This window comes from Armigeres subalbatus, chromosome 3, assembly GCF_024139115.2.
Source record: "Armigeres subalbatus isolate Guangzhou_Male chromosome 3, GZ_Asu_2, whole genome shotgun sequence".
Taxonomy (NCBI): Eukaryota; Metazoa; Arthropoda; class Insecta; order Diptera; family Culicidae; genus Armigeres; species Armigeres subalbatus.
Window position 1 is genome coordinate 329,463,794 of NC_085141.1, and position 20,608 is coordinate 329,484,401.

Genomic DNA, 20,608 nt, shown 5'->3' on the forward strand with positions numbered 1-20,608 from the left:
AAACTGTGTCCCATCCCAAGACGTCGAAGGAGTGTACATTAATCTTCTTAGCAAAGTCACTCCCAACGATTCGTCAATCATATTTTCCCCTGAATGTGAAACGGTTGGTACGGCTGTCCCCGTTTCTTCCTTTCGTAGATTCAAAACTGTTCGTTGATCATGTTATTTATTTCTAAATAATCTGATTGCCGGGGAGTTATGGATTATCTCCCAAATTCAAGCCTGCACGGTGGGCCTGGCCGTTTTAATACTTGTGTCATATTTATGATATGCTGCAAATATTAATGCAGACAAGAAAATGCTCGGGAACACAACCGACATTTCCAGGATGCTTTTCAATACTGGCTGTGCATGTGCTAAGACAAGACAAGACAAGACAAGACATAAATTCATTCAATTGATTACAACTGAGTATGGTTACTACGCGCGAAAAAAACAAAATTAGCCTTGATTATATTGACATTTGGCGCTAAAAATGCCCTTCAATTGAACGTCGGGATTAGATCTATGCGTGTATTTATTTAAATCATTAAACATGTGTTCAGTTTTACGATTATTTAATAATTTGTGATATTCAAAAAAATACTCACTGACCCATATTCATTTTGAAAATTGACGGTGCAGAGCCGAATATGAATATGTTTAGAAGTGAAGTGACAAAGAAGGCCGATGGGCTTCATAAAAAATAATCGAATATTTGAAGCTCTGCCTCTGAGGACTAAATTTGGGTTTTCATAGTAAATTTTTTAAACAATGAATCGACTGCTTTGAGCGTGCTTACAGCGGCACACTAGGAGTTAACTTTCTGCAATCAGTATAACGAAAGGCATCTAAGGCTCGATTTCTCAAAATTAAGCACTTTAATCGAAAAAATATTTGGTAGGCGTAGTAGCGGACACCATCCCTCATAACCGGTACCAAATAGTTTTTCATGAAAAGTTCCTAATTTTGAGAAAACCAGCGTTAGATGTCTTTCGCCATACAAATTTCTGGCGGTTAACTCTTGCTGGCTATTTTGTGCATATACTATAGCGCCTGGATGTGGCTGCGGCGAGTAGAAAATCAGCCACTGCCAATAATTCATTGTATCCAACAATTTTCATATCTTAAGATACGCTAGTTTTGTTCGAAACCAGTGACATAAGTAATCAAATGAATTTTCTAAAAATATTCATGCATGATGGCACTACAATGCTCAATGAACAAAACTGCCTTACGTAGTTTACGTTGGGCGGTTGTGTCTTGTACATAACCCTTCTGATTTTTCTATTGGATGAAGGACTACTCTCCCCTTGCAGAAGATTTGTAAAGTGGTTTTGCAATTTTTGCAAAATCTTTTGCAAATCTACGGTAATAGCTAACCATGCCTAGAGAGTTCTTTGAGGCTGTTTGGTTCCGGATATCTATTGATGACATCAATTTTTTTAATGTTTGGTTTGATGCCGTTCTCTGTTATGATGTAGCCTAAACATTCCATTTCAGTGTGTAGAAATTCAGATTTATCCATCTGAATTCTAAGGTTTGCTTTTTCAGGTCTCAAGAACCATGGCTTAATTTTTCAAGTGCTCTTCAAAGGTTCGGCCGCAGACAATGACATCATCTATATATACGTAGCATATATTGCCAATGTGTTCTCTGAGAACGTCGTCAATAGCTCTTTGAAATATAGCGGGAGCGTTCTTCAGACCAAACGGCGTTCGGGTGAATTCATACTTTCCGTTATTGATCGAGAAAGCAGTTTTGTTTCTCATCTTAATCTGGTGAAATCCCGATGCTAAGTCGAGTGTTGTAAAATATTTTTAACCTTTGAGTTGATCTAGAACAAAGTTAATTTCGAGCATTGGATATCTGTCAGGGATGGTTTTTTCATTGATCTTCCTATAGTCTATCACCATTCGGAACTTCTTTTCCCCAGAAGCGTCCTTTCCCCAGAAGCGTACCCCAAAAAGGGTACAATCCAGACATGTGCAGTCCATGCCGAACGGGATGGTCTGATAATTCCGTCTGCAAGTAATTTGTTAATTTGCTTGTTCACTTCATCTTGTTCAATTTTCGCATTCAATGATGTCAATATACCTGTTCCGATAATGCCTTTGAAAAAGGGATGAAATTTATGTAACAAGAATTGGGAAGTGTGGTCAATCTTGGGATAGAAGAAGTTAATGTCAATAGCGGATGTGGCAATAAATTTTCTGTTGGCATTGGATATACCATCTGCTTTGAAGTCATAAGGTTTGGAAATTCTGTAGCTGTAGGCTGATTTTAGATCGATTATGTTTATGTTCGCCCCTGTATCTATGAGGAATGGGAATTCCCCAATATTTGTTCTCAGATAAATGTACGGTAGAGTTGGAATTACCAACTCGGGTTCCACTCTAAAAAAAAAATTGTTTCAGGCGATGTCGCAGCGATAGTTCCAGAAGTCGAGGGTTGTGGATCGATTTCATCTTCTATCTGTTCTATTCCGAAATGGGGGTTGGAATTGTGGTTGGAATCTTGGTTGGAACTGTGGCTGATATTGTGGTAACCTCGGTGCCGGCTTTGGAGGCAGTAGATTTCTGGGTGGTGGAATCAATCTTTTATGGGCCATTTGATTGAAAGGAATAGTGGGAACGTTAAGATCCCTTGGTTTCGATGTTGGATGGTTGGAATGTTCATTCTTGAATGGTGCCGATCTTATGTCCATATTATAATAATCGATGCAAAATTGATAAGCCTTGCTTAACGTTTTCACATCTGCTGTTTTCAGCAGTACGTTAAGAGCAAGATTACCGGTGGTGAGCTTAAGCCGTTTGGCAGCGCAGTATCATTACTTGACACTTCACCGGTCGATAGGGGAAGGTGGGTAGACTTGATCCCCGGGGAGACTTGATTACCCCCTGTTTTATCGAAGACTAAAGTAGTTTTGTTCTAGCGAATTTTTTAGTATTGATCCTCTAGACAAATGACCTTTATGTGGTGAGTTATTTTTTGGATTGACAACCTTATTTATTCTGCAGGGCGGTTTGTATGTTTTGACCATCCTAAAGATTTTTTTATTGGCCAAGCAAAATTTGAACAACTTTTCATAACAATGACCAAATGCTTTCATTTTTTCACAGCACAAAGCTATAAATATGCTTAATGATCTGTACTGATGAAAATGTTAACATTCCATCAATTTTTTAGGATATTTGGATTTGAAGTTATTGCCTCAATATGGGGACACTTGATCCCCCATTAGTCACCCATACAAAAATTTGGCGAAAAAATTCAAAAAAATATAAATCTATTCTCAGGTTTCTATTTTTTTGTAAATTTGACAGATTTGATGAAGGGTTGTCAGGAAAAATTATTTATTACGTAGATATCATAAAAAAGGGATCAAGTCTCCCCAAATTTTAAAATTGCATGTGCTGCCAAATTCAATAACAAAAATCGTTCATGTATACGCACAGCAATTCGAAAATTCCGCGTATTTTGAAGGAAAAATATTTAAAAAACCGGAGGGCACCTTTCTAATTTTATCAAAGCAAGTTCTCGGAGAGGGATCAATTTCCCCCGAATATTTTAAAAGTCGATTTTTGACAGCACTCCAAAAAATCGATTGTGTATCAATAACAACAATAATTTAAGGATTGTCATACATCAGTAAAGTTAAATACTATATTTCTTAGAGAGTCTGTGTGGAAATTGCGTATGTTTATTCATTTTTGGCTGTGATATATCTGAAATCAGAAAAGGGGATCAAGTCTACCCAGTCTCCCCTACTAAACGCGCTGCTATAACAATAGCGCGACTGACAGGTGACCAAATTTGGTAGCGCGATAAGAGCACTGCTATTTGATGAACTGTCAACTGTCAAACGTCACCGGTACGGAATACAGCAACCAAATTGAGAGCCGAAAATAGTGACCGATACGGAAACGAGTGACGAAACTAAAATGAAAGCGCTGCGCGGGTGATTAAAATCCTCGCGACCGATAATGATGCTCTAAGGGGTTTTTCTAGACCCCTAATAAATGAGTCCAGAGCTTTTTTCCGGAAATAATCCGAATGCGAAGCAACATGATGTTGCATATCATCGTCAATTTGTATTTGAACGATCAAAGAAGAGATTATTTATTATTCAATCAGACTAAGGCCGAAGTGGCCTGTGCGGTATGTAAGAGTCTTCTCCATTCGGCTCGGTCCATGGCTACACGTCGCCAACCACGCAGTCTACGGAGGGTCCGCAAGTCATCTTCCACCTGATCGATCCACCTTGCCCGCTGCGCACCTCGCCTTCTTGTGCCCGTCGGATCGTTGTCGAGAACCATTTTCACCGGGTTACTGTCCTACATTCTGGCTACGTGCCCGGCCCATCGCAGTCGTCCGATTTTCGCGGTGTGAACGATGGATGGTTCTCCCAACAGCTGATGCAATTCGTGGTTCATTCGCCTCCTCCACGTACCGTCCGCCATCTGCACCCCACCATAGATGGTACGCAGCACTTTCCTTTCGAAAACTCCAAGTGCGCGTTGGTCCTCCACGAGCATCGTCCAGGTCTCGTGTCCGTAGAGGACTACCGGTCTAATTAGTGTTTTGTAGATTGTCAGTTTGGTACGGCGGCGAACTCTATTCGATCGTAGCGTCTTGCGGAGTCCAAAGTACGTACGATTTCCAGCCACTATGCGTCTCCGAATTTCTTTGCTGGTGTCATTTTCGGCAGTCACCAGTGAGCCCAAGTACACAAATTCTTCTACCACCTCAATTTCGTCACCACCGATGCAAACTCGCGGTGGGTGGCTCACATTGTCTTCTCTTGAACCTCTTCCTATCATGTACTTCGTCTTTGACGTGTTGATGACTAGTCCGATCCGCTTAGCTTCCCTCTTCAGTCTGATGTAGGCTTCCTCCATCTTCTCAAAGTTACGTGCCATAATATCTATGTCGTCGGCGAAACCAAATAGCTGGACGGACTTATTGAAAATTGTACCACTCGTGTTAATCCCTGCTCTTCGTATTACCCCTTCCAAAGCGATGTTGAATAGCAAACACGAAAGACCATCACCTTGCCGTAACCCTCTGCGGGTTTCGAAGGGACTCGAGAATGCCCCTGAAACTCGAACTACGCACATCACCCGATCCATCGTCGCTTTGATCAACCGTGTCAGTTTATCCGGAAAACCGTGTTCGTGCATTAGCTGCCATAGCTGGTCCCGATCGATTGTATCATATGCGGCTTTGAAGTCGATGAATAGATGATGTGTGGGCACGTTGTATTCGCGGCATTTCTGCAGTACTTGGCGAATGGCGAACACCTGGTCCGTGGTGGAGCGTTCGCCCATAAAACCGCCTGGTACTGCCCCACGAACTCCCTTGCAGTTGGTGCTAGTCGACGGCATAAAATTTGGGAGAGTACCTTGTAGGCGGCGTTCAGCAATGTGATTGCGCGGTAGTTGCTACAATCCAGCTTATCGTCCTTTTTGTAGATGGGACACACGACACCTTCCATCCACTCCTGCGGCAAAACTTCCTCCTCCCAAATCTTGGTAATGACCCAGTGCAGCGCTCTAGCCAGTGCCTCACCACCGTGTTTAAATAGCTCTCCTGGTAGTTGGTCAACCCCAGGGGCTTTGTTGTTCTTCAAAGAAGAGAGCAACTCGTTTACTCTACTAAAATAGGAATTAAGGCTTTCATTTGTGGCTTTCTTTATGGTTTTTAATTCATAATCCAGGGTTTGCACGTCCCGTTTATCTCTATAGTAGAGTAGCAACGTACTTTTAATCTCAGCCCAGTCGTAAAAGACGTTATTGGAATTCAAAACGTCGGCCGCTTCGTTAATAATTTTCCTACGAATGATTCGTAACAAAATTCCATATTCAACAGATTTCTTGGGCAAATGTTTGAAAAGATCAAAAAGACCTTCTACATCAGTAATCCAACTGATCAAGTACGTTGGCTTACCGTCAACGAAATCCGATAGTCTTCCTACACTGGCAAAATTTTCAATAGCATGTCTCTGCTCTGCAGTGTACTCTGTAGATTCAGCAGGAGTTGTCATTCTGTTCGTTTGTACTAATCAACAACTTTTATTTCACTATAATCACTTAGCATAGCATATGTGATTGTACAAATCGTGGGTGGCTATACAATGCTCAATTCAAGCTCCATTCGGAATAAGGGCGAATGTCGCAAGAGAGAACTCTCCCCGTCGACCCCCCCCCTTAAACAAAAGTGACAAGCAGCAGATCTCTCTATGGTTTATCACTTCAGAACGAAAGAAAACAATGCGAACTTGCATTCTGAGGTGATAAACTGCAAAGAAACTCCCTGCCTGTCACTTTCATTCAAATGAGGGGAAGTCGACGAAGAGAACCCTCTCCCGCGACACCCGCCCACCTACCAGACAGAGCTTGAATTGCGCAATCTACTGTATATTGTCGCAAATTGGTACTTGGGATTAGTACCTTTTCCTATACAGTAGCAGTTGTATACCTGGCCACGTCCTTACAATCACGGAAGGAAGGGAAGGAATGTTAGTTCAACATCTACTAGTGAAGATGCAGGGAACCCATACTACCTTCATAGATGTCTCGGGAAGGAAAATTTGTGTTAGTGGGAAAGGTGAATAATAGGGAGCTCTATTCGATAATATAGAGCGTTTGTCAATAACAGTATATGCTGTAAAAATAATAAAATATATTCATCAATTTACTTACGAACCGTCCTAAGGAAAAACAAAACAAAACACAAAATTTCGGCAAATCGCGCGATCGTTCTGCCGTCCGAAACAAGAGCCAACACGCACTGAACTAATTAACTTTATTACCGGCCGCGCAATGCAAAACACAAAATTTCGGCAAATCGCGCGATCGTTCTGCCGTCCGAAACAAGAGCCAACACGCACTCTTTTTATTTCACTATAATCACTTCTACACAAATTCACTCAAAACAAATGCACACCAAACGTCGTTGTGATATCTAGCTTGGATTTTCTAGAATAACTGCCAAATATTTTTTTGGACTTTTTTGGTTACTTACATTAATATTGCCAACATTGGATCCGTTGGTCTTATGATTGGCTTTCCTTCGTGAATCGGGGGATCTGCCGGCAGGCACTTTTGGGTTGTCCGTTTTGCAGCCGCTACTTCGGTCCAGCCGTGCCGATTGGGTCCTCTGGTGTCCTGCAGTTTGCTTCGTGCAGAGTGGTGCTCGGCTCTTTGAACCAAAAATACACTAAGTCTTTTTTAAGATTTGCGTTGCACTTCACTAAGATTTTTACACTCACTAAGCACTTATACTGTTCCCGAACAGAAGGATCTCGCCAGAGCCTCCAGTTAACAACTTTGGGTTGTGAAACCCTTTTTAAAAAAATACGTCTACACTTATCGCCGACCTAACTAGAACTGCCTCTTATTCAATTCAATTATAATTCATTACACTTCAACACTGATTGAACCATGCCGTTGCCCTTCGCTCCGTCGGTGTCGTCAGCATTTCGTCGCCCTCGTTTTGGTGGGTTCGTTGCTGCCCATCTCGGTCAGCATTCCTGTCGTCGATATTGGTGTCAGCTGGTAGCTGGCGTGGCCGTTAACTCGCGTAACGTCCATATCCCTTGTACTTACGAGTCTCGGGGAAGCAGATGAAATTAAGTTCGACAACACCATCGTATTCGGGAACAGCAATTCGTGATTTCATTCGGAGTTCCTTCTTGCTCAAGTCATTGATGTGGTTATAGTACCAGCTGGTCCAGTGGACTTCCATACGGTGTGAATCTTTGTTGGGGGTCAAAATCGTGAAATACCCATCCGCTCGTCTTTGGACACGCTTCTCATAGCTAATTGAGCTCGTAAGCAAAGATATGTCAATCGGACCTGATTTGCCTTCGACCAGATGGTACCCGACCTTTTCGTACCACTCGTCATCGTAGTCGAGCCTTAGGCTAGAAGTGCCGTTGACGACAACCTTAACGTCTCCTCCAAACCTTGACGATTCCAAAGTCACTGTTGGACCATGCATTGTTTTTCTGCTTACGATCATTGTCACTGATACCATTTTCTTCTTTGTCACTTGGTACTGCTGTTGTTGTTGGAGTCGTAACTCTCTTAGTTCGCTGCTTCGCGATCCTCATAGGTAAGTGGGACGTAATGAAAGACTTCCCCTGTCTGCACATTGATTTCGTATGCGTTGGTTGCTATAAACTTATTTTTTCTTCTTTTCAATGTTCAAAACGCATGTGCTTTATCACTACACACTATTCAATACAGGATTGCCAATACACGTCCACCTAAGTTTTTTCTGACGCTTCCTGATGCGTCATAATTCCTTTATCCGTGGAGATAAACACCAATCCAGAGATACTAGGGCAAACTTTTGTCGCGTAGTCTAGGAGCTCTTCCGCTCTTATATGCCTACGTTTCACAATCACGATATTACTAAGACTTAGTTCCTGAATTTTGTATCGATTATTCGATACTTTTCTCACTTTCACAAAGTCTTCCTTTATAAGTAGCTGCAGTACTGATTTACGAATCCCATTTGGCACTACAATTGTTCTTTTCCTTGTCAAATTGGTAATAAAAGTTTGCAATTTCTCCATTGTCTCTTCTTATTATGTTTTACCGGGTCGCGTTTTTTGCCTGCTGCATTATTGACTTCCACTGCTGTAACTCTTCTTTTATTATTACGAACAGCCACCAGATCTTCTTCATATTTTCTTCGAAAATCAGAAATTCGACTAAGTCCGGTCGCCATAACATAGTCTGTCCGGAGTCTGTGACTCTAGACGTAGTTCTTGACTTCTACTATCCTCGAAGGAAGCAATACCGGGAGACCAGGGTGCTAGAGGATGTTTCGGTATGTACGAGGTACATTGAAACACATAGTTTTGGAGTCAGAACTAGACTGTCCTGGTACTGGGACCTACGTCCCTTTTATTTGGTTTTCAAATCGATTGTTATTACATTGTATCAATAAATGTAACAAAGATAGATATAGACGCCTGGGGCAGCGGTGACAATATTTCGGCAGTAACATATTTGGGTTGAAACATGAGCCTTTGCGCATCGTCCAAACGGACGACCACCATCGAGTAAAAGTGTAGTCAGCAGAACATGTGGCGCACTTTGAGTGCCTTGATGCAAACTGCTTACGCATGCTGCACCGAGGCCTTCGTTCGGGTCCATGCATTCCTGACCTATTCTGTTTTGAAAAACGTTCTGTATGTTTTTATTGCTAGTGCTGATAGACAAGAGAAAGATGTTTTAGGGTGAATGCGTGTATAGTACATCATGGTTGTGTTGTGGGATGTTGATGTGAAACCACCGGTAGCGGCGTGGAATATGTCCATAACCTGGGAGTCACTCAGGCTCCAGCTTGTGCTGACTCTGATCCTGACTAGATCGCTTGCCTCGGTCAGCTCATACTGAATCTCGCCTGACACAAAAGACGTGAGCGAGGGTTTTGAGCCGTCTGAACAAGCGAACTGAGATAGGATATGAAGAGGGTTAAATCTCCACCACGTATAGTATTTCACTCTGTCGGGCATTATGTCGGTCGTGTTGTACGTTGTGAACCATTCTGGTATTGTATGGTCTCCTGTTACTATGTCGGTCTTAGGATCCATGCATGTTGCTCCGGACAGGTGGTCAACCTCTTTTACAGCCGCAGGCTCTCCTTCCTTTTTAAACGCGATGGACATAGCTACGTTTACCAACGACTTCCTATGTCTTTGGGTCGCTAACTCAACCACGGGGTCATAGTCTTCCCGAGTCTGTTTTCGTGCTATAGCGATCTTGTGCTCGCTAATCTTCCTGTCAACGTCGATACACAACGCCATCCACTCTTGAAGTGTGTCTGATGGGTGGTCTGACAAGTAGTCCTCGAGGGTCTCCGGATTCTTAGGCTTGGCTGGATTTGTCCACACCAAAAAACCGCCGAATCTGCTCGTTGACAACACCAACAACTGTATTTCGATGGCTAACGGTTTCACGTGAGAGAGTAACCCCTTGCACATAATTCGCCATGCCGCAAAACAATCAGTCATTGATATCGTGACGGCGGGTTTGTCTGTGTTACGGCCCAACATCTTGTGTGCCAACTTGCTAAAATCGGTGTTTCCCGAGTATGTTGCCTTGTTCGAGTTCCCGATGTAATAACTTTCCGTAGGTGGGAATGAACTCCCTACAACGTCGACGATGACAAGGCAGATGTATTTGAAGGACCCGGGGATGTATACATTTGCAGCCTTGGGCATACTTGAGACAGTTGCGGTATTTGTCGAGGTCTTGAGATCATGCGCGATAATTGGGAGGTTGACAACAACCGCGTGGTTCCACCACTTGGTTGTAGTGTGGGCTAATGTGTATGGGCCAAGCCACGACATGAACTTTACCAGTGTGACATCCACTGCAGTTGTTTCTACGCCAACCTTCTCAGTGAAGGTGTCGAACTGGAGGTTCTCGTTTTTCCAGTTCTGAAAGATGTTCCATTCTAATCAGGTGTGTTATGCAGTTATGCTTGATTCATCTAATTCGGAAGTTATGGTAACGGGAATAGGGGTAATTGTTTCAAAGTTGTTGACTTTAATCTCAAGAGTTCTTTCCATGGGTGGTAATTTTTGTTGTGGTGTGAGAATTTTGACAGTTGTTCTATTGTTTTGTGAACTGTAAAGACCTGGTTCTATGACTGATTTTTACTTAGCCTTTGAAAGGTTGGTACTAGCCAATCGCCATTGGTATTTGTTTTGATTTCAACCTGATAAGAGTATAGTTTTTCGGCATGAAAGGTATGATTACGTTAGCAATTTGTACTGTCTCTTTTTCATTTTGGATTTGTTTTCTGCAAAAATTGTGATCCAATGGAATTATTCAAATCAAAGAAATAGTGAAATTTATGAACGTAGTATGTTTGGGGTGGCATGTTTTTGTCTATAAGACTTTCTTTTCCTTTCCTGTCGATGGTGTAATTTCCTGAAATATTTCTAATTTGTGTGTTCTTCCTTAGTTTGCAATTCGTGAGAGATGCCTGGTCGGATAATGTTCTTATTTGCCCCAGAGTCTATCAGGAGTTTCATCGTCTGTTTGGTTTTGGGATTATGACTCGTTAAAAATGGCAAAAAATGGTTTAAAAAAAACTTGAATTATTAAGTTTGAATTTCGTCTTGCTGAGTCCAGCAAAAATTTAGGTCGATATTTTCTTCTTCCATTTCTGATTCTGAAGTTTTTTCTTCTTCTGATAGTTCTGTATTGTGTATTTGTTTTTTATTCAGAGTGAGTCGTGATCTTGTAGAGCCTAGTTCCATTGACACACCCGGGCGATTTCAGGTTGGTTTGGTACAATGTTTAAAAGCTATAATAAAATGTTTCTGTATTGAGACATTGAGAGTACGCCTGATTCTTATTGTCCCATCCTACCCTATTATTTGAGAGTGACAGCTCGTATCTGGATTCAACCCTATTTGTGGTCTCATCAACAAGAAATATTGTTATTCATGAATCAATGCAAAAATATTGTAGATTTGAAGAAAATTCGGTTGATTCTACCACTTTTTTTTCTCCGTGTATTCATTCAACTGCTTTTCCGCGATCTAAGGCTCTGCCTACTATAATTTGGTTAGGTAATCTACAAAATAGAATTATACAAATTTGATTTGAATTGTATGAATTCCATTGATTAAGTTTTGTTAGAAATCAATCTTCCTTTCAGAGATCTATGTTCATGCCCATCTGTCTAGTCACACTAAAATAAACAACTTCATTAAAACATTGCATTTACTCGACGGTTTTCAACTCTGCTTAAATCGTGCAACCGCAAAACAGGAACGAATGTGAAACATACAATGTTTACTGGTTTCAACTATTGAAAATTGAGAATTTCATCTACTAGTATGGTACTGAAGTAGTGTTTCCATCCATTGCCAAGCAAGCAACATAGTAATAGGTAGTGCGCTTCAGCGTGCAATAGCAGACAGAGCTGATATCAATCGATACGCTTCCCCTCGGCTTAATCGGCTTCTACGTTTATTCCACTAATCATTGAAACGCAAGGCAAATCGAGTGAGAACGATAGGCGGTGATAGAGAGAACGAGAGATTGAAAGACGTACACACATATCGAGAGCAGAATGCAAAAACATACACAAAAACAAAAATAACGAAAACGCTTTAACGCTTGATATGATGAGAATCGAAAATAAATCATGAAGCAGTGGAATCGGTATACCAAAAAACAAAACAAATAATTAAAGATGCTAAATTTAAAAACATTCATCTTCGGAAACATTTATAATGTCATTCGATTTGTGAAGTAAAAAGGGAAACAGAGAAAACGAAATGCAGTTAAAAAAAAGTTTATGAGCCAAAATGATGAGAGAGAAGAAGAATAAATCGTGAAACAATTATGATTTTTAAGTGTGCCTTTTAGTTTTTAGTTTTTCATGTAAAGTAGTGACAGTAGCGTAAGTTATATTGGCAAATGCGAAATGATCGGATTATATATTACATGTTCAAAAAAACTCACACAATGCCAAAAATAAAAGATTTGAGGTGAGATGACGTAACCCTTTAATATTTGATTTCATTTGCATTTTTTCCCCTAATTTTCGTACTTTTACTAAAGAGTATTAATCAAAGCCAAAAATACACTAAATTCTTGCATTCTCGATTTGTACTTATAAGGGCACCACAGTAAAGCTAATAATTTCATCCTAGTATAAGCTTTGTACGGTCTGATGAAAAATACCAAAATCGCCTTAGATTTCAAATATCTTAGTTGGAGTTAATCGTAACTGAAGCTCTTATGTTCCTTTTTCATCTGTTCAAGTTCACAATTATTTTAACTTTCACCTTATATTTCGATTTTTTAATAATATAAATGTATGATTTTGAATCTATTTATTTTTATTTGTCCCTTACAAAGTGAGATTTATGGATAATTATCGCCATTTGTCATTTTAATTCATTTAATTATTTGTTCATGCCAGATAGGCCCCAAAAAGGAACGGACCTCCTGCTTACCAACTTAGTTTTGGAAATAAAAAAAAATGAAATTTTCACTACAATTGCTCTACACGTGTTGACATTTTGAATCCTGTTTCGTTTTGGTATTTTTTCACCATTGTGTAAAGGAGTCGGAAAAAAAAAGTTTGTTTCCATAGAAGCTCTGCAACAACATCACAATCGCATACGCCCATAAACATTAATCGAGTTTTAGAATTAACATCATCAGGAGAAATTAGTTCCAAACTTCATCTTCCCCAAGTCAACCAACAGGAATAATAAATTACTGATTGAACAGTAGATATGAAGAGGAAATAAAGTATTTTTTTTTCAGACTCATAGTCACCCACAGACAGAAGTACACCCAGAGTTAGTTATAACTAACAGTGAAGAAGTTCTATTTAAGCTTATATTATTACCATCTGAACAGTGCAAGTGAAAGATCGATGAATGAGACCCAGTTGTTGAGACTCCTTGTACAATAAATAGTATATCAGCATATTTTTTGAAACCGTAATTCTCAACCTCAAACCTACCACATCACAGTCATATACAGAAAACTCTACTCTCGTAGCCACAATAACGAAATAATAATAATACTAACAGGAGATACAGTCTGGATAGAGAGAAAGTGGATAGTGCGTAAATTAGAACGAGAAATGTTTAGCGATGAAGATGCGAAACCGTGAAAATAAAACAAACGTGAATTATACATGAATTCTCTCAATGAAAACAAAACAAAAGGAAAACACATATATATTATATATTTATTCGTATTCGAGAGAGGAACCAAAATGACACGAAGAAGAAACACGCGAGATGGAGATTTTGTGTGTTAATATAGGTGTAAGAGAAGGTGGAAAGTGAAAGTGAAGCAGCTGGAACTCATCATTGACTAAAACCAAAAAATAAAAGCGCGCAGATTGCGATGACGATGTGATATTGAAAATTATTGCGGGCTTTGTTGTAGATCCGAACGTTCCTTGATTATAGATGTGTTTACATATGGCTGGGTTCTATAGGACTTCATAAAGCTATTTGATGACAACAGGAATTCCATATATCGTAGAAGAATGAAAAAGACAATACCAGTTGCCTATTCCCCACATTGACATAAATAACAATGTTTTATAACGATTTGCATTTGCACCGTATGAGAAATATTTAATTCAAAAAATGTTATGGATATATAGGCTTTCTTTCGATGGGATTCGAACCCACGACCCTCAGTATGATAGACTGGTACTTCAATCAACCAACCAACCAATGAGCGTGACGACCAACTAATAAGAAGTTCACACAACCTCTACGAATGTGTGTAGCTGTCAGACAATAATAAATACTTACTCCTGTCCACTACACATACATGTGTAGTTAGAAGCGTTGGTTCGCGAAATAGATTGTGAGTGCTTGGGTCATCCGTCCGGTTTGGGAATTTCCGACTTATTCAGTAGCCGCTAAGTTGCGGAGGTCGATGAAGGTACTGAAGTGTAATAGTTTTCAGAACTATTCGTAATTTCGGTAGTGTAGAAGTTGACGTGTCCTGCTTAGAATTCCACGGATGTGATATATCAGTTACATCACGACACGTATCCGACGATGGTTAAAACACAAGTGTGGTTTATTAAAATTACTTGAGGTTTTCAACTCTTCCTACTGGAGACGCTTGGAGTCAGATATGTATATATATTATGTAAAGAATGACCAATCGGTGATCAATGCAACGAAAGAGAGAATAGGACAGAATTCGGAGAAGTCGGTTTGCGCCGAAAGCGCTTAGCAACTAAGAGGTGAAATATGAGCAGAACACATTATTGTCGTGTCTGAATTATTGATATGAAACCCTGCTTATGCGTGCATTTGCATTTAACGCATAAGCAGTTCTATATTGTGGGAATGAATCGTTTTCTCACAGCATGGTGCAGCTAGTGAGGTCTTGACAGGATGTACGGTTGCTATGGGTTCAAGAACATGTGGGTTGCACATGTCACACCATCCCCCTAAAGGAAGTTGTTCGTAGAACAAATAATTTTCATAACTTAACTCCAAGTGCCTCTCACAAAATTTATTATGTTTCGTTTGGTTGGGTACATAGTTTTACTTTTGGATTGTTGTCATTCAATTACTACTAGTTGAAACAGTTTTAAAGCAGGAATTTTGATTTCAATGTATTTTTACAAATCTTCTAATGCTCCTTTCCCCTAAAGGAAAATTTTAACTTTTGAATTTTAAAAGTCGAGATTTATGTACTTCAGTGGTTTTGTTTTGACTATTGATAATTGTAGCATTTGATATGGTTGTACTTATAACTTTATATGGGCCTGAATTAACTGGATCAAGTTTAGTTCTATTCTCTTGTGCCAAATATACTATATCGCCGTTTTTTATATCAGTTGATTGCACATTTTTATTCAAATTGTGAGTTCTGTTTTCTTTAACTTTTATAATTGCATCTAAAACTTGTGCGTGCGCTACTTGTAATCGATATTTCATTTCATTGTTATAGGATTCATGGTTGTATAAAGGAGATATCTCTGTCTTTATTGATTCAAAAATATTGGCTTTACGAGCGAAAACTAGTTCGAATGGTGTGTAATTATGGTCAAGGTTGGGGGTCGTATTATAACAAAAACTATAGTACGGCATCCAGTTATCCCAATCATTAGTTCTAGCGTTACAGAAGTTTCGTAGGTATTCGTTCAAACACCTATGATTCCTCTCTAACGCTCCTATTGTTTGTGGATGGTAGGCGGCAGAGCAAGTGTGTGTTATTTTTAGCATGTTGCAAACTTCATCAAATATCGCTTTGAATTCTGTACCTTGGTCCGTTTTAATTTTTGATATTGGTCCAAATGTTAATATGCATTGCTCAACTAGAGCTTTAGCCATGGTTGTTGCTGATAAGAAAATTATTTTGAGCTTTTTAGTGGAATGTTTTCACCTGTCATAAGACGAGTTTATACAATCCCATTGAATTCCACCACTTAATTGTATCTTGACACTGAAGACGGCCTTACTTTTGAGGTCGAAATACGTATCTGTCAAGATACAATTAAGTGGTGGAATTCAATGGGATTGTATAAACTCGTCTTATGACAGGTGATGGTTGTTGCTGTTTTGTCTGGAACTGGTACTAATATGATAAATTTTGTGAAGTCGCATTGTATCGACACTGCGTAGCGGTTCCCGTTTACTGAAAGTGGAAACGGTCCAACAGTATCGATTGATACTACTTCAAAAGGTTTTGCCGGTGTAGTTGTAATTACTGCATGAGTTTTTATCTGTGGAAAATGTTTGTTCATTTTACAAAGTTCACAATGGTTTACGTAATCTGATATTGATTGCTTCATATTTTTCCAGTAATAAACTGGTCTTAATTTTTTATAAATCTTGTAATCTTGTAATCTTGTAATATCAACGCACCCTCTGACCATAGCCTATCTGCGTTGTATTTAAATACCGCTGAGCGATACGTCTACTGGGCAACACGTCCGGTGTGCACTGCACTAAGATCTCCTTAGATGCAACCGGACCGAGATCTTACTTAAGGCTCCCAAGGGTCCGTTTCGTTGTGATATGTTGCCATAAAATAGAAATATATGCACTTGCTTTTCTAATCTACGGGAATATTTAAATTTACTAATGATATTGATTAGTGACAAGTAAATTCATTCATCGATCAGATTAGAACGAGCTCAGTGCAATTAAAATATAAACGCAATACTTATCTGCAATTCACAGAAGATGTTGGGATTGTCCTTGAAGTAATCACGTTGTGAACACAGACTTCCTGTATTGACGGTGGTTGTTATGAATATGAATACCACTGCTGATACCGGAACAATAAGATTTTCTTCATCACTGGTCGTCTGGAAAGAGGTAGATAAAAAAATTGGGCCGCTTTCACTCGCCGGCCCGCAAAACATTAGTAAGTAATTAATCTTACTACAAATACAAAAATACAGTTCTAATAATTCTGTCTTATTAATGGATATCACACATGCCCATCTGATACTCAACTTAACCAAAAACATATCCTCAATACTTAATAAAATGATAACTGTATATAGTTTCTATCAATATATACCTACTATTCAATCTAGGATTCCAAATCGGATAAATTAATTCAGTTGCTAACTAAAAGCTTATCCTCAACGCTTTGGCTGTCAATAGTCTCCACAATATGAACCTTAAAGGTTATAACTTTGTTCAATCCTACATCTGTTTATATTAAAACTCAATCCTAACTGCCCCGAAACCGCTTTCAACACATAACTGCCCCGAGCACAGCCACTAATAAAATTCAGTTTAACGCAGAGTTTAAACCCTCTCTTGCGCTAAGTAATGCTGAAAACCTAACTTCTAGGAATTTGATTCGTAGAAACAAATTATACTGAAATTGGTGCGTGGCAAAATAAGTTATACTATTAGCTAATTTAGTTAAACCCTGACTACCCCACATTATACTGGCCCGTTTGGAGTCATCCAGTGGCACTTGGTCTTAGCATTCGTTTTCTTTTTAAATTCTATAACAATTCACCACGCTTACCCCCATATTAGTAATATGTAGAACGAATGCTTGACTATTACTATACTAAGTATAGTAAAAGACCGGAAGTAATAATTGGGCCAGCCACCACCAATAAACTGGTCTTAATTTTTTATAAAGTCGATTTATTCCTATATGACCTCCAATAGGAGTTTCATGATATTGATGAAGAATAATTTTAATGTCGTCATCAGTATTAATTATTTTAGGTCTTTCGTACAACAATACGGTAACATTCCTAAGAATTTTGTTACCTATTTCCTTAAATAGGTTGACGTCAACATATTTGAAAATTAAATCGTTTGTTGCAATTGCGAAATTTTTGGCCAATTTCGTTTTGAATTTTATGACATTTTTCGTTCTCTTTTTCTTATTCATTTTAATTTTAGGGATCCCTTTTTCAATTTCGTTGAATGCATTCTGTAGCATTGGTACTACTTTTATTCTATTATTTAGTTCAAGGCCTTGCGCTAACGCTAGGCTCTTTTTAAAGTTTTTATTAAATACGAATAAATCTATCTTATTTGTTATTTTGTTATATATGAAACTTAGTTTAGGTAACTCAAATGTTTCTAAACCGTTAATGGCATCATACACTCGGAATTGATCAGGTTCCGGTGGGGCCAGCTGAACAGTCGTATGGTTTGCTTTAGATTTGGTCATTGACCTAGTGATTACGTACATGCTTCTAAGTTCTTGGATATCGAGATTCACTCTTGAAAGTGCGTCTGAAATTACGTTGCTTTTACCTTTTATGTATTGCACTGTGAAATCGTATTCTTCCAAATCTAACCGCATTTGTGTTAGTTTGGATGACGGGTCTTTCATAGTGAACAAATACACAAGTGGTCGATGGTCCGTTTTTATAGTGAATTTTCTTCCATACACATATGGACGAAAATGCTTGATGGCCCAGTGGATTGCGGCCAGTTCGCGTTCAATAGTTGATTTGTTAGATTCACCCTTGGTGAACGTTCTGCTAGCAAACGACACGGGCAACTCAATATCATCATACTCTTGAGCTAAAACAGCTCCGCATGCCACTTTTGAGGCGTCAGTTGTTATAATAAAGTCCTTCTTAAAATTAGGAAATTTTAAGATTTTTGGTGATAATAACTGGTGTTTTAATGTTTGAAACGCTGAATTACCTTGTTCATTCCAGTTAAATTGTGTATCTTTTTTGGTTAGGTGGTTTAACGGTTGTGAGATTTCAGCAAAATTTGGTATGAAACGTCTGTAGTAGTTGCAGAAAGCAACAAACCTACGTCGGCATTTTTTGGGGTAGGATAATTTTTTATTGTTGAGTACTTTGTTTTGTCTGGTTGTACTCCTTCTTGTGACACGTGATGACCTAGAAATGTCACTTCAATTTTGAAAAAACAACATTTCTTCGGGTTTAATTTTAAATTATAATTTCTCATTTGCTCGAAAACATTTGATAAGTTCTTTAGATGATGGTTTAGAGAACATCCTATGACAATTACGTCATCTACGTAAAGGAATGCGCATTCGGGCGGTAGACCACTAAGCGCCAGCGTCATCATTCGCTGAAAGCTGTTAGGGCTAATGTTTAGCCCGAACGGTAGTCGATTGAACTCAAAATGTCCATTCCCAGCTGTAAATGCCGTGAATTTTCTACAATGCTCTTGTAAAGGGATTTGATGAAATCCAGACATTAGGTCGAGAGTAGAAAAATACTTCGCTCTACCTAATTGGTCAAGTATTTCATCAATCCTAGGTAACGGGAATTTGTCTGGTACGATTTTCTTATTGAGTTGTCGAAAATCAACAACTAATCTCCATTTTTTATCACCAGAATCAGTTTTCTTTGGAACGAGTAGTATAGGGGAGTTGTATGGTGAAGTTGAATTTTGAATAATATTTTGTTCTAACATTTTTCTAACCTGTAAATCAATCTCAGATTTTTGTGTTTCAGGGGTTCTGTAATTTTTTATGTAGACAGGAGAATTATCGTTCAACAAAATTTCCTGTTGATAGAAATTATTTGTGGAAAGGCTATCATCTTGTAATGCGAATATGTCATTAAATTGCATACATAGACGTTCGAGATTATGTTTGATTTTTGGATCGACATGATTCAATTGTAATTCACGTAATAAAAGTTTATTTCTCTCATGGTTTGTAGGTTGAGGAGAAATTTTACCATAGAAGCAAAAATTTCGTAGTGGTGTCATAATTGGTATAAAATGGTCGGGAAGAATTATATTTTCATTCGTGGTGTTTATGAACTTCACAAATTTGTTTTCGTTATTTATTATGCAATTTGCGTACATTAGACCTGGTGTTATTTCATTTGATATAACAACCATATCTTCTGCAATATCTAATAGATCCATTTTTTTTATAATTTCGCATCGTGGAGGTATGATTTGTTTGGTACGTGTTTTATCGAAAATTGGTATGCTAATGCAAGTGTTAAAGGCATTCATTGTCAGGATCCATGTGTTATAATCAATACAACACCTATAGGCGGTAAAAAAATCCCTCCCAAGAATTCCATCAGTGGGGATTGGAAAGTTATCTTGAACCATATACAATTTGTGTTGTAGCGGAAATTCATCTATTAGGAGGTTAGTAGTAATTCCTCCATAAGTGTTTATGATTCCATTGCCTATTCCCGAAATTGTGCAAGTGTCCTCAGGGTTGTAATTTTGATGAGGTTTTAATTTTGATGCTTTTATCACTGATATGTCTGAACCACAATCTATTATAAAGCTACATTGCTGTTCAGCACATTCAATGTTCAAAAGCACAAAATTCGTTGCTGATAAATTTATGGCATATACTGCCCTTGAGGTTGGCCTAAAAAATTAGATTGTGTCTGTTGCACTGGTTGATGGGTAAGTAGCGAGGGTTGCATATTGTTTTGCATTGGTTGAAAAACAGGGGTTTGGTTTAATTGTTGAGGAATGTTTTGGGCCACGTACATTCCATAATGAGGATTGGGATGTCCTCTTTGCAAAAAATGTCCTCGTTGATGGTAAGGTCTTCTTCCATTATAGTTACCTCTACCGTGTAAATTTCCGCGATAACCGCTGTAGTTTCCTCGGTTAGGATGATTCCTTTGGAAGTTGTTT

At 38.9% G+C, this 20,608-nt stretch overlaps 1 protein-coding gene across 1 annotated transcript in view; it reads left to right on the forward strand.

Annotated features, from left to right (window-relative positions):
* The window catches only part of LOC134225631 (OTU domain-containing protein 7B-like), a 140,815-nt gene extending 126,905 nt beyond the window's left edge, over positions 1–13,910 (forward strand). Inside the window, exon 6 of the mRNA XM_062705855.1 lies at positions 12,012–13,910. The gene's annotated coding sequence lies outside the window, so the exon portion shown is untranslated. The remainder of the gene's footprint in view (positions 1–12,011) is intronic.
* Positions 13,911–20,608: the final 6,698 nt, after the last annotated feature.